The sequence below is a fragment of the Pimephales promelas genome, chromosome 3, assembly GCF_988280905.1.
Source record: "Pimephales promelas chromosome 3, fPimPro1.hap1.1, whole genome shotgun sequence".
Classification (NCBI taxonomy): domain Eukaryota; kingdom Metazoa; phylum Chordata; class Actinopteri; order Cypriniformes; family Leuciscidae; genus Pimephales; species Pimephales promelas.
The window spans coordinates 35569127-35583676 of record NC_142771.1 but is presented as its reverse complement, the minus strand read 5'-3'; the positions used below and the strand labels follow the sequence as shown (position 1 = coordinate 35583676).

At 37.7% G+C, this 14550-nt stretch overlaps 1 protein-coding gene and 1 long non-coding RNA gene across 3 annotated transcripts in view; one reads left to right on the top strand and one right to left on the bottom strand.

Moving 5' to 3' along the window:
* The window catches only part of glis2b (GLIS family zinc finger 2b), a 54308-nt gene that overhangs the window by 2839 nt on the left and 36919 nt on the right, over positions 1–14550 (top strand). The window lies entirely within an intron of this gene.
* On the bottom strand, positions 4069–13733 carry LOC120489542 (uncharacterized). The gene is made up of 3 exons (XR_005624790.2): positions 13047–13733; positions 12871–12955; positions 4069–4916 (listed from the first exon to the last, which is right to left on the bottom strand). It is a non-coding gene; the product is annotated as an uncharacterized LOC120489542 (long non-coding RNA).

Below are 14550 nucleotides of genomic sequence, written 5' to 3'. Positions count from 1 at the left end.
AACCTACCCCTAAACCCATGTACTTACCTTATATTACCAGTACTTTCTAGGTAAGTACACTGTAAGTAAGTACACATAAGTACTTAGCATTACCGAAACTTTAAAGGGATCCCCCAGAGTTATCATTATTGAATCCATTCAGCTGATCTCCAATTCTGGCGGTACCACTTTTAGCATAGCTTAGCATACATCATTGAAGTGGACAAGACCATTAGTATTTCTCAATGAGAGTATAGTTCCTAGCCATATCAGCCTAGAAAATCGCAACTTTACATTTTCCATTGGTCTTAGTGCACGATGTAACTCTAGAAGACTCAAGTTTTAAATAGGAAAAATATTGAAACTATTTGGTCTTTTTTTTTTTTTTTTTGAGAAATGCTAATGGTCTTGTCCACTTCAATGATGTATGCTAAGCTATGCTAAAAGTGGTACCGCCAGAACCGGAGATCGGATGAACGGATTTAAAAACGGTAAAACTCAGTTTACCTCTGGGGGAGTTGTAAAATGAGCCTATTTCCAAAAAAACAAAAAAAAAAAAACAAAAAAAAAAACTGGACTATCCCTTTAACATCTAGAAAAAATGATTATTTGTAGAACTGTTCATGGAAAGGTTCATTGAGGAACCCAAAATGATTCGTCTATAGCTGTGATTCCCAACCCTGCTTCTGAAGGACCCCCAACACTGGACGTTTTCTTTGTCTCCCTAATCAAATATACCTTATATATCCCCATGTGATAATGGGTTGAATCAGGTGTGTTTGATTTGGGAGACAAAGAAAACGTGTAGTGTTGGGGGTCCTTCAGGAGCAGGGTTAGGAAACTCTGGTCTATGGCATTGGAAATCCCAGTTTGGAACGTTTATATTTGAGCGTCAATCAGATTCAAGAGCTAAAGCAGGAATATTTTCACTACAAAGTGATCTGATCCTCACACAAAGCCATTGTAAGACTTGAAATACAGTGCACAAGCATTTTTTTGGGCTTTGTCAGTCACAGTCACCATTATGATGAAGAGAACAGGACATTCAGTATAACATCTTCTGGAAGAAATTCGGATTTGGAAAGAAATAATGACAAATCTTAAATTTGAGTGAACGGTAACTTTTTATTTGTGCCATTTTCTCTTCATAATTGCTAGTCTGCACACCAAAGTACATTATTGGTTGTCTCTGTTGGTTGTTAAATATCTAGTAGGACCAAGTAATTTGCTTTATTGGTTTTTTTTTTAAGCCACAATTGAACAACCCTTTAGATATTTAGAGGCAACCCATACAGGGCATTCAGCCTTAACAACGACACCCGTGATCCTCCACGTGGGCTAGGTTTACAACCTCTGGAGACTTCTGCAATGGAATTGAGAGTATTGAGAGTATGAGATGGTTTCGGTGATAGGAATTTCAGATGGTTTTATGCAATACTTCAGGAAAGAGACAGCTGACATCCACTTGGAAGAACGTTTCTGTATTTGTTTGTGTTGTGAGTATTTGAAGAACGTTTCTGCATTAGGTTGTGTTGTGAGTATTTGAAGAACGTTTCTGTATTTGGTTGTGTTGTGAGTATTTGAAGAATGTTTCTGTATTTGGTTGTGTTGTGAGTATTTGTTTCTGTATTTGGTTGACTTGCGAGTATTTGAAGAACGTTTCTGTATTTGGTTGTGTTGTGAGTATTTGAAGAATGTTTCTGTATTTGGTTGTGTTGTGAGTATTTGTTTCTGTATTTGGTTGTGTTGTGAGTATTTGAAGAATGTTTCTGTATTTGGTTGCATTGTGAGTATTTGAAGAATGTTTCTGTATTTGGTTGTGAGTATTTGAAGAACGTTTCTGTATTTGGTTGTGTTGTGAGTATTTGAAGAACGTTTCTGTATTTGGTTGTGTTGTGAGTATTTGAAGAATGTTTCTGTATTTGGTTGTGTTGTGAGTATTTGAAGAACATTTCTGTATTTGGTTGTGTTGTGAGTATTTGAAGAACGTTTCTGTGTTTGGTTGCATTGTGAGTATTTGAAGAATGTTTCTGTATTTGGTTGTGTTGTGAGTATTTGAAGAATGTTTCTGTATTTGGTTGCATTGTGAGTATTTGAAGAATGTTTCTGTATTTGGTTGTGAGTATTTGAAGAACGTTTCTGTATTTGGTTGTGTTGTGAGTATTTGAAGAACGTTTCTGTATTTGGTTGTGTTGTGAGTATTTGAAGAATGTTTCTGTATTTGGTTGCATTGTGAGTATTTGAAGAATGTTTCTGTATTTTGTTGTGTTGTGAGTATTTGCAGTGTTTCTGTATTTGGTTGTGTTGTGAGTATTTGAAGAATGTTTCTGTATTTGGTTGTGTTGTGAGTATTTGAAGAATGTTTCTGTATTTGGTTGCATTGTGAGTATTTGAAGAATGTTTCTGTATTTGGTTGTGAGTATTTGAAGAACGTTTCTGTATTTGGTTGTGTTGTGAGTATTTGTGTGTTTCTGTATTTGGTTGTGTTGTGAGTATTTGAAGAACGTTTCTGTATTTGGTTGTGTTGTGAGTATTTGAAGAATGTTTCTGTATTTGGTTGTGTTGTGAGTATTTGAAGAACATTTCTGTATTTGGTTGTGTTGTGAGTATTTGAAGAACGTTTCTGTGTTTGGTTGCATTGTGAGTATTTGAAGAATGTTTCTGTATTTGGTTGTGTTGTGAGTATTTGAAGAACGTTTCTGTGTTTGGTTGCATTGTGAGTATTTGAAGAATGTTTCTGTATTTGGTTGTGTTGTGAGTGTTTGAAGAATGTTTCTGTATTTGGTTGTGTTGTGAGTATTTGAAGAATGTTTCTGTATTTGGTTGTGTTGTGAGTATTTGAAGAACGTTTCTGTATTTGGTTGCATTGTGACTATTTGAAGAATGTTTCTGTATTTGGTTGTGTTGTGAGTATTTGAAGAACGTTTCTGTATTTGGTTGTGTTGTGAGTGTTTGAAGAATGTTTCTGTATTTGGTTGTGTTGTGAGAATTTGAAGAACGTTTCTGTATTTGGTTGTGTTGTGAGAATTTGAAGCATGTTTCTGTATTTGGTTGTGTTGTGAGTATTTGAAGAATGTTTCTGTATTTGGTTGTGAGTATTTAGAGTGTGTTTCTGTATTTGGTTGTGTTGTGAGTATTTGAAGAACGTTTCTGTATTTGGTTGCATTGTGAGTATTTGCAGTGTGGTTCTGTATTTGTTTGCATTGTGAGTATTTGCAGTGTGTTTCTGTATTTGGTTGTGTTGTGAGTATTTAAAGCATGTTTCTGTATTTGGTTGTGTTGTGAGTATTTGAAGAACTTTTCTGTATTTGTTTGTGTTGTGAGTATTTGAAGAACATTTCTGTATTTGGTTGCATTGTGAGTATTTGAAGAATGTTTCTGTATTTGGTTGTGTTGTGAGTATTTGAAGAACGTTTCTGTATTTGGTTGCATTGTGAGTATTTGAAGAATGTTTCTGTATTTGGTTGTGTTGTGAGTATTTGAAGAACGTTTCTGTATTTGGTTGCATTGTGAGTATTTGAAGAATGTTTCTGTATTTGGTTGTGTTGTGAGTATTTGAAGAACGTTTCTGTATTTGGTTGCATTGTGAGTATTTGCAGTGTTTCTGTATTTGGTTGTGTTGTGAGTATTTGTGTGTTTCTGTATTTGGTTGTGTTGTGAGTATTTGAAGAACGTTTCTGTATTTGGTTGCATTGTGAGTATTTGCAGTGTTTCTGTATTTGGTTGTGTTTTGAGTATTTGTGTGTTTCTGTATTTGGTTGTGTTGTGAGTATTTGAAGAACGTTTCTGTATTTGGTTGTGTTGTGAGTATTTGTGTGTTTCTGTATTTGGTTGTGTTGTGAGTATTTGAAGAACGTTTCTGTATTTGGTTGTGTTGTGAGTATTTGCAGTGTGTTTCTGTATTTCGCTGCATTGAGTTTACAAATGCATTTCTGTATTTGTTTTTTTTTTGAGTATTTGCAGTAGGTTTCAATTTTGTGAGTACATTTTACATTTTGTGAGTATTTCCAGTGTGTTCCTGTGTTTAATTGCATTGTGACTATTTGCAGTGTGTTTCTGCATTTGGTTATGTTGCAAGTATTTGCAGATCGTTTCTGTATTTTGTTGCGTTTCTGAATTTGCATGTGTTTTCTTCAGTTGCAATGCGTTGGGCTCTTTCGGTCACGTTCAAATTTCTATTAGAAATATTTATGTAGCAGCATAAACCAGTTCTCTGTAAGGTAAGAAAACGCCAAGTATAGTGTTATACGTGTACATAAAATTTAAAAACGAATGAAAATTTTGCTTGATTCACGATGTGAACAGTCTTATCTATAATCCTGGCATTGTATATAACATATATTGTTGGATTTATGACAAATTGCTTTTGTTCGTCTTTTGTAAGTCGCTTCGGATAAAACCATCTGCTAAATGCATAAACGTAAATTTAAATGCTTATTGTAATTCTGGAAAACCCCATATTTAAATGCTTGGAAATGCCACAAAATGCTGCTTTAAAATTAATTGTGAAAACGAGATGCAGCAAAGAGCTGCGCAAACAAACTTCAGTCCAGTACCGAGAGACCCTGAGTCACAGGCTCGGTGAGACCAGTGAAACCACCCTCTCTCGCTGGGCTTGGACCATGCATTTTTCTGCAGTTAAACTGCAACCACTAATCACAGTGTGGCCTCACCGTTTCCTCTTGGAACGCTTCGCTCACGTCCTCCCTGCTGTGCAGAGCCTGGTCCCGCCCCAGCCCGAGGACCCATCGCTCTCTCTCTCTCCCCACCCCACTTCACCTTCATGGGACACGGGAGGATGGTCTCTGAGCCGCCAATGGCCTGGGCTCTGGTGCAAAACCACTCCAAAATAAACAGACTGCGTCCACACCGCTCACTTCTTTCCACTTTCTGTTTTCTTTTATTCTTCTCAGCCACATACTTTCTTCTTATGACCACTGCAACGAAACGAGAGGAAGTTTGACAGAAAAAAAAATTAGCAGAAGAGGTCAAGAAATACTTAGTTCAAAGGTTATGAATTGAAATATTTCCAAAATTGACTAGATAATGAAGAAAAATTAGTCAGCAAGAGTGCTTTCTTTCCCATTCAATAGTGCATCCCATGATGCACCTCACTTTTCAATAAGCTGGTTGATATACAGCCTTTAGTTTAACACATTATGGTTGTAAATCCTCAAACTTCCATTTAAATTCCAAAGTTTCAGGACTTTGATGGTGAATATAGTACTAGTAAAGGATGAAAATGTGTGTACAAATTTGTCTGGTTGCATATATTGGCTAATGAATAACTCGCATTGATCGGAGCGACCACTAGTAAAGTACAAGAAACGAGAGAATGGTTTAAGCCTTTGCTGCATGACTCTGAATTTGCCGAGCCACATCACCACAATTGTTTTCCAACTGTAAGCTTTTAGCAATAAGCTGCGCACTGGATCATAACGGGCCAAAGGCTTCAGCAGTTAAACTGGAGGCGCACAGCTGGTTATTATTATTTACTTGCAAAGCCAACAGCCTAGATCTTCCAGTACAGCCCCAATAACACAACTGGAACACAATAAGCAAATAAGACTGAGCTGTATGAAGAGAGAAAGGGTGCAAGGAGGGAGTTAAAGCATTTCAGAAAGAGTAACACGGCTCTCTCAAGTCTGGGCCTGGGCTTGGCTCCGTGTCCGGGCAAATCCATTCCCGTCAATGTGCGCGAGAGTCCGGGACTGCCGCCTTCTTTCCATGATCTCCTGTTACCCACAGTTTCTCTGGAGTTGTACATCACGAGTGAGCCCGATGAAGCTAATGTTAATGCGTTCTGCCTCATTATAGAGTGATCAGAGGATACAACTCTTTTCCAGCTCTCCTGTCCCACTGCTCTCGTACCTCTCTGTTAACTTTGGCACACGGCTGAGGCTGTTGAGTGGGAATCTTTGGTACTTTCTGTAAATTCTACTGTGAATCGTAACTCTTTGTCGGATTGCACTCTACCATGAAACACGGGAGCGTTTTCTTCTATAGCTTTTGGTTAAAAAGAACTGTAAAAGGTTCAATGCAACTTTGTTTGTGTACTGCAACACGACTTATGAGATTAAGAGACACTGTTGATTACTTAGGAGGAATTTAACCTGGTTTTGGAAACTTGGAGCTTGGAAAACTGACTTGTCAACAACTTGTTTTTGGAGTCAATTTTTGAATTTGTGATAATGCAAAGAAATTATTAACACACGCACAAAAGCAAGATATGATATATTAATAACTGATATTGTTGTATTCAATGTTTTTCTAAGCATTTTTTTTTTGCATAGTAAAATAAAACCGGTATAGCTGTAGTTTGCCTTTTTTTGCTAAATAATTTTGTCAGATAAATATTTTAACCAAGTTTAGTGTTTTTTTCTTCCCTCATATTATATATATATATATAATAGGGCTGTCGTCAACCGATTAATCGCAATTAATTGCATCCAAAATAAAAGTTTGTGTTTGTTTACATAGTATATGTTGGTGCACTGCGTATAATCATATATATATATATATATATATATATATATATAAATACACACACATGCTTGTATATATTTAAGAAATATTTTCATGTATATTCTGTATATAGATTTATATATAATTTATATTATATATAAATATAAATATTTTATATATAAATAATATTTTTCCTTAAATATACATTCTGGTGTGTGTTTTTATATATACAAAAAAATTATACACATTGCACCCACATATATTATGTAAACAAAAACTTTTATTTTGGATGCGATTAACTGCGATTAATCGGTTGACAGCCCTAATATATATATATATATATATATATATATATATACTGTATATATATTAGCCTTTTAATGATCATCAACATGTCTTGATATTTATGCTTTTAGTGTAAAATAGTTTAAAAGAAACCAGCTAAACGCTACTTGTAGACTCAGAATGTTTAGTATTGTTTAGTATAAGAACTAAAACTGGTAAAAGTCCAGAAAAAAAATGCTAAACAACAATATTTAGCAACATAAGCTAGCGTTCCAAAGTTCGGGGTTGGTAAGAATCTGTATTTAAAAAAAAAAAAAAAAATGCCATTCAGAATCTTTTGTGAAAATTTTGATACAAACGAATTAGAGTTGAATCAGAGTTGAGTTGACTCTAAAATGACTTTGAAGTGATTCACAGTGAATTCATAAATCAAACTCACCGCTTTTGCTCCTAAAGAGACTTGAAATGAGTCGCAAATCTGAGAAAACAGAATCACTGTGATATTCATTTTATTGTTTAATTTTATATCTCTAGAAATATCACCATGACTAAAACGTACAGCGGTAATACCGTGGTATTCTTTGAGTCTTGATTGGCGTACCATGTAAATTCCATGGTATATAAATACGGTACAGTACCACAAACACACTCTTCAATAAAGGCCTCTAATTTGAGCTGAAATGTACATTTATCTAGACAACTGCGCTGCAATATTTGCAGTTTTAGTTTTGTTCCCTTCACACACCAAACTCTCCCTCCATCACTCTGAAATGATACCTCTCCAGGTACACTACTCACACTGCCTATCTATCGCTCTGTCCCTTGTTTACTCTCTCCGATGGAGACTGAAGATGAAAGACCCTCCGTGTTTCTGGAGGAGCCTGCCGCTCAGCTGAGCCGAGTCAAAGAAACGGAGGGAGATAAAGGGTGAGAGAAAGAGGGAAGGAGGGGGAAAATCCTGTCATGTTGACCTTGTCTGGCTGCCAGGGATCGGAGGGGGGGAGTATTGAGGGGAGGGCGGTCTTGCTTTGAGAAAACAGGCGCCCCATGTGAGGGGAACGAGAGAACACAGGCACACAGTGAGGCTGGCAGAGACACAGAAGGAAAGAAGAACAGAGGCAGAGAGAAAAGAGTGTGTGTGTGTGTGTGTGTGTGTGCCTGAGAGGGAGAATAGGTAGAAGATCAGCAACGACGTCCACTGTGTCTTCCTGCAAAAACTATTTATATTGCAGTAAACATTCATTTAAGGTTCCTTTTGTTTTTGATATGCGTGTCTAAATGTATAATAATACAAATATGTATTGACAATTTTTTCTACCTTCTATTATTACATATTTAGATGTACAGTATAACCCCAAATAAAGACTTAAAACTTAAAAAAATAAACATTTCTTATGATCGTCAAGATCAACAAAGGCAAGGAGATGCTCACCATTAATTATAAATTTAGGAAAGACAGATTAACAACTATATTTTCCACAATACTAGATTTGTTTTATTTTATCTCTGTTAAAAACTAAAACTGTCAACTATATAAAATAATTAATCGGATGATTTCTACATAAAAATATTTTATGTTTTGACAGCATTAAAGTCCTCCTGTGGTAAAAATCCAGTTTTTAATATTGTTTATGTGTCTATGTGGTGTTTTTAATATACTTTAACACAAACCATGTGCAAGTTCATAAGTCGACAGCATTGCTGAGTGTTTATAAAACTGCAGTGAACACACGGTTTGCAATCGCTGGTGTTTCTGACTTCACAAACGACCTTGTAGCCAATCAGATCAACGAGTGGATCTCTGAGCTAAGTGAGTGAGTGGAGGCGGGGCTCATTTGCATATTCATAGATATGCGTATACTAATTGTATACAATATTCATTTAACCTTACATTTTATCCTATAAAAACATTGTTTACTTGCATATCATGTGACCATTACCCTACATCAGAAAACCACGAATATGCAAATGTGTTGTTAAATTGTTAAAATATTACCTTTAGGGGCAATTAAGTAAGTATTTTAGGTCAAAGGGGTTCGGCGGATGAAATGTTTCTGGGGTAAACAACCACCAGCACGACTTAACATCACTTTAATTTGTCATCTAATTACACTGTTTTGTTCTGAGTTCCTTCATCTTCCTGTTTTCTTTCCACCGCGGTGTGTTTTGGTTTCGAGATCTGAACACCCGCTCCGCCTCTCACTTCTGAACAGCCGCTCATTCCCAAACATTCCCTGTCGCCTCCAGCCCGGGCGGCACACAGGTGTCCATCAACATGCCGGAGGAATCCTGGCCAAATTAAAAAATCACCGCAATACTCCATCATGTGAGCCGCCGGGATCCTGACACCACTGACATCGCTAGTCACAGCAAATTACGCTTGATTTCGGCTTTGTGAACATACACTGCAAAAAAAATATTTATGACTTGTTTTCCAGTACAAATATGTAAATTATATCCATCTTGATATCACTCTTAAAGGAGTAGTTAATTTAAAAAAAAAAACTTTTGCTGATAATTTACTCACCCCCATGTCATCCAAGATGTCCATGTCTTTCTTTCTTCAGTCGAAAAGAAATTAAGGTTTTTGATGAAAACATTCCAGGATTTTTCTCCATATAATGGACTTCAGTGGGAACCAAACGGTTCAAGATCCAAAAGACAGTTTCAGTGCAGCTTCAAAGGGCTTTAAACGATTGCAGACGATGAATATGGGTCTTATCTAGCGAAACGATCACTCATTTAATAAATAAATAACAAAGTTTAAGTTTTATAAGCTCAAATGGTCGCCTTGCTCTGTTCTTGTGATGCTCGTTCGTGACTCTCCTGTTCTAACTCGTTTATCAAAATGAACAAATCTTTTTTCGTGTCATTTGGTTCATTCAACGAACGAAATAAACGAGTTGACTCGGGAAAAGATTAGTTCATTTTGATACATTTCATTCATTTTAACTTGTTGATCAAAATGAACAAATCTTTTTTCGAGTCATGACTCGAAGGGTCCTAGATAAGACCCTTATTCATCGTCTGGTGTCGTTTAAAGCCATTTGAAGCTGCACTGAAACTCTCATTTGGACCTTGAACCTTTTGGTTCCCATTGAAGTCCATTATATGGAGAAAAATCCTGGAATGTTTTCATCAAAAAGCTTAATTTCTTTTCGACTGAAGAAAGAATGACATGGACGTCTTGGATGACATGGGGGTGAGTAAATTATCAGCAATAATTTTTTTTTTAAAGTGAACTACTCCTTTAAATACACCAGATAACGAGCAACTAAACAAGAAACAGGTAATGAACATAATCGGTAACTAATTAAGTGAGTTTATGTTAAACTTAATTCTATCAAGATTTTTTTCTGACCCCATTAGCAGATATTTGTACTTGTTTTAAGCATAAAGTCACTTATTTTGGATCTTTTTTTTTTCTTCAGAAAACAAGACTCAATGCCCTGGTTTCACAGACAGGGCTTAGATTAAGTCAGCATTATCCCTTAGTTAGTTCAAATAGGACAATTAAGTGGCTTTTATAAATGTGCCTTGGAAAACATTACTGATGTGAATCTTGAGAAAAAAATAATGTTATGATATAATTTTAGATATGCCAGTGCCAGTTGTTTTCAGTTAAAACAGCTCAAACATGTCTTAACTAGCTTAAAGGAGAACTCCGGCGAACAATGAACCTTTGGTCTAATAAAACATTGGTACATGGTATATCGCTAGTTTATACCACTAACAAGGCTCAAAATAGCCCCACACTAACACAGTAACATAATGAGGGTCCATACATGCAAAACAAAGCATTGAGAACTTTGTAAGTGTACAGACCGTTTAATAAGAAGATACTTTATGAAGACAGTTCACTTCGTGTATACAGACAGGAGCCATCTTAGAAAATAGTCTCGATAAGTCGATTCCCCGAACGTCGTGCTGAGTGATCTGAGCTGTATGAAGTTCAGCGAACTTCTGAACTGTATGAACCGCTTTCGGGGATCGACTTATCGAGACTATTTTTTAAGATGGCTGCTGTCTGTATACACGAAGTGAACTGTCTTCATAAAGTATCTTCTTATTAAACGGTCTGTACACTGACAAAGTTCTCAATGCTTCGTTTTGCATGTATGGACCCTCATTATGTTACTGTGTTAGTGTGGGGCTATTTTGAGCCTTGTTAGTGGTATAAACTAGCGATTTCTTTTTACTTAGTCAATGCCCCCATTACTAGCATTATACGCTAAACAGTTTTTAGAGATAAAACTCTTTACATTCGATTATCATGAAAACAAATCTCAGAGAACTGTTGACTATGTACCGATGTTTTATTAGACCAAAGGTTCATTGTTCGCCGGAGTTCTCCTTTAAGCCTTGTCTGTGAAACCAGGCAAATATCAAATAAATATATCTTGATTTAAGAATGTTTATATATTTTACTGATAAACAAGAGTAAGAAATGTTTTTTTGCAGTGAGGGCATGGGCTTTTAGTAAAAAAAAAAAAAAAATAGAGATTTTTTTGCCTCTGTAATATTCGAATTGAGGAAATGAGTGCGAGTCTGAGACAGCACCTCCCGAAGTTTGAAGTATATCCGCTGCGCCCAGTGTTGGCCCGAACTCAAAGTGCAGCCTGCCTGCTGTATGTTTTATTCCTCTTATAAAAGCAAGAGCCCCTCGAGCCCCTAAGCTCACGCTTGACATGACATTCGCTCTCGGTGTCGCTGCAGGGAACTGAAATATAGCAGAAGGTCGTTGCCCAACGTGCCGAGTTTCCATGCGCTCGTCAGCTCCCGTAAATCTGCGGCTCGGAGTCTGTTAACGCTGTGGGATGGAAGGGAACGCCAGACCCTCGCTCTACACCCACACATTTGCCACCGCACCCAATGGTCGAAGTGTTGAGGCACGGTTTTACTTTTTTAGACAGGACATTCTCAAACAGACATCAAACATCTTGAGTTTCTGGACAATCTCATGTGTATTTAAAGTTAGCTAAAGGTTAGTTCACTCAAAAATGAAAATCCTGTCATACTCTGCTCTGATTGGTCAGATGACCCAGTCTGCTGTGATTGGTCTACTCTGCTCTGATTGGTCAGATTGACCAGTCTGCTGTGATTGGTCTACTCTGCTCTGATTGGTCAGATGATCCAGTCTGTTGTGATTGGTCTACTCTGCTCTGATTGGTCAGATGATCCAGTCTGTTGTGATTGGTCTACTCTGCTCTGATTGGTCAGACGGCCCAGTCTGTTGTGATTGGTCTACTCTGCTCTGATTGGTCAGATGACCCAGTCTGTTGTGTTTGGTCTACTCTGCTCTGATTGGTCATTAGGATCCAGTCTGCTGTGATTGGTCTACTCTGCTCTGGTTGGTCAGATGGTCCAGTCTGTTGTGATTGGTCTACTCTGATTGGTCAGACGACCCAGTCTGTTGTGATTGGTCTACTCTGCTCTGATTGGTCAGATGACCTAGTCTGTTGTGTTTGGTCTACTCTGCTCTGATTGGTCATTAGGATCCAGTCTGCTGTGATTGGTCTACTCTGCTCTGATTGGTCAGATGGTCCAGTCTGTTGTGATTGGTCTACTCTACTCTGATTGGTCAGACGGCCCAGTCTGTTGTGATTGGTCTACTCTGCTCTGATTGGTCAGATTACCCAGTCTGTTGTGTTTGGTCTACTCTGCTCTGATTGGTCATTAGGATCCAGTCTGCTGTGATTGGTCTACTCTGCTCTGATTGGTCAGATGGTCCAGTCTGTTGTGATTGGTCTACTCTGATTGGTCAGACGACCCAGTCTGTTGTGATTGGTCTACTCTGCTCTGATTGGTCAGATGACCTAGTCTGTTGTGTTTGGTCTACTCTGCTCTGATTGGTCATTAGGATCCAGTCTGCTGTGATTGGTCTACTCTGCTCTGATTGGTCAGATGGTCCAGTCTGTTGTGATTGGTCTACTCTACTCTGATTGGTCAGACGACCCAGTCTGTTGTGATTGGTCTACTCTACTCTGATTGGTCAGACGACCCAGTCTGTTGTGATTGGTACTGCTTACAGCATGTGTCAGAAAAGAATCCTCATCTTGTGGAAGTAATCAAAGTGGATTGGCTTATTGCAAACAAATCTACGTAGGTTCATGCAGGAGGAAGTAAGACTGTATTACTTACATCATTTCAGCCCCTGGACTCTGTTGACATTAATTGTACAGATTAAAACAGCCAAAACATTCTTCAAATTATCTTCTTTTGTGTTCTGCAAAAAAAAAAAAGCAAGCAACAAGGGTTTAGAATGAAATGATGGTGAGTAAATAATGACAGAATTGTAATTGTTGGTTGAACTATACCTTTAACAGCTCTCAGGTTTTCATGCACTCACTGACTTGTTCATTAGACAGGCCTATTGCATGTCTGCACAGGCTGTGTGGTGACTTTGTAATATTGTTTGATTGCACGCAGAGGAATGCCATGTTTTCGTAGGTAGGCTCCACGTGGAGTCTCAGCAGAGAGTGGAAAAAGTGAGAGTGTGTGTGTATGCTTCCAGGATTTAGCCAGGTGCCAATCCCCCGGCATTCCTGCGCTGACCTCGAATGCTTTTTCCCTCCACCGCCTCCAGGGGAGGTCTGTCTCAGCAGGGCCGAGCGGGCTAGGTCGAGTCCAGGGGCGGATCTGAGGAACAATCAACAGAAATATGCACAAACAACAACACAAACTGGCCATAATCGCACTCTCCATCTACGCTGAGGTCTGTTAGAGTTCACCAGTGAGTGGAGAGATGGGGTCTGTGCAGTCAAAGGCCGTTCGCAAGCTGTTTTTAGAAGTTCAACAGTTCACTGCAGAAATGTGAAATAGAAAAACGGAGAGAATGGGTTCTGCTTCAACTGCATGGAGCCCGCAAGCATACTGACACTTTTCTGTCATGAAAAAAATATGCATTTTTCCTCAAACAGCCAGATTGTAGGGAATTCTTCTGATTTAAGGACATTGTACACTGAGTCCATATGCATTTTTCCGTATTCGGTGGTCTGAATTGTCGAAACACCATTCAAACACCATTCAAACTCCTTGCTATGGATGAGAAAAACGCAGAAAATCGAACCCGATTCGATTTTTTTTATGACGGACAGAATTTTCGGAGGCAATGTGCATGCAAGTGTGACTGACACAATGGAGGTTGTATTTATTTTTTAACGTGCGAAAATTTCGGACGTGAATTTCGATCTCTTTAGAGTTTACATACACTTTAAAGGTTTGATGACTGTTTTTATTTTATTTTAGTATTATTTTTTTATATGCTATACTAGTAGGGATGCACCGATATGAAAATTTTGGCCGATACCGATAACCGATAATTCTTTATATTTGAAAGCCGATAACCGATATATCGGCCGATAAACTTAAATCCAAATTTTTATCTAATTTTGAGAGCCTGATTACAAATACAAAAGTCTCACAATTCAATCCATGTCCCAAGCGCACAATTACAATGATGTTCTCATTATAGTATTGTATAGCCGATATGACAGATTTGCGCTGTACATGATGTACCGAACAATATTTTCATTTTTTGAAGAGATTTCTATCATATTTCAAGAAATTCAAAAACATAAACAGTGCTCAACAAGTGTCTCAGCTGAAGGGAATAATACATTATTTATCGGCTTTAATATATCGGCCACATTTCGATACCGATACCGATATGCTGGCTGATATATTGTGCATCCCTATGCTATACTATTTAGAATTTTATTTTTGTGTAATTTAAAGAAATGGGATTGGATCATGGGATCGTTCTGTGATACTTTTGCAAGTTTTTTTTAACAAGCTTAATGGTGGTGGTGGTGATGGCGC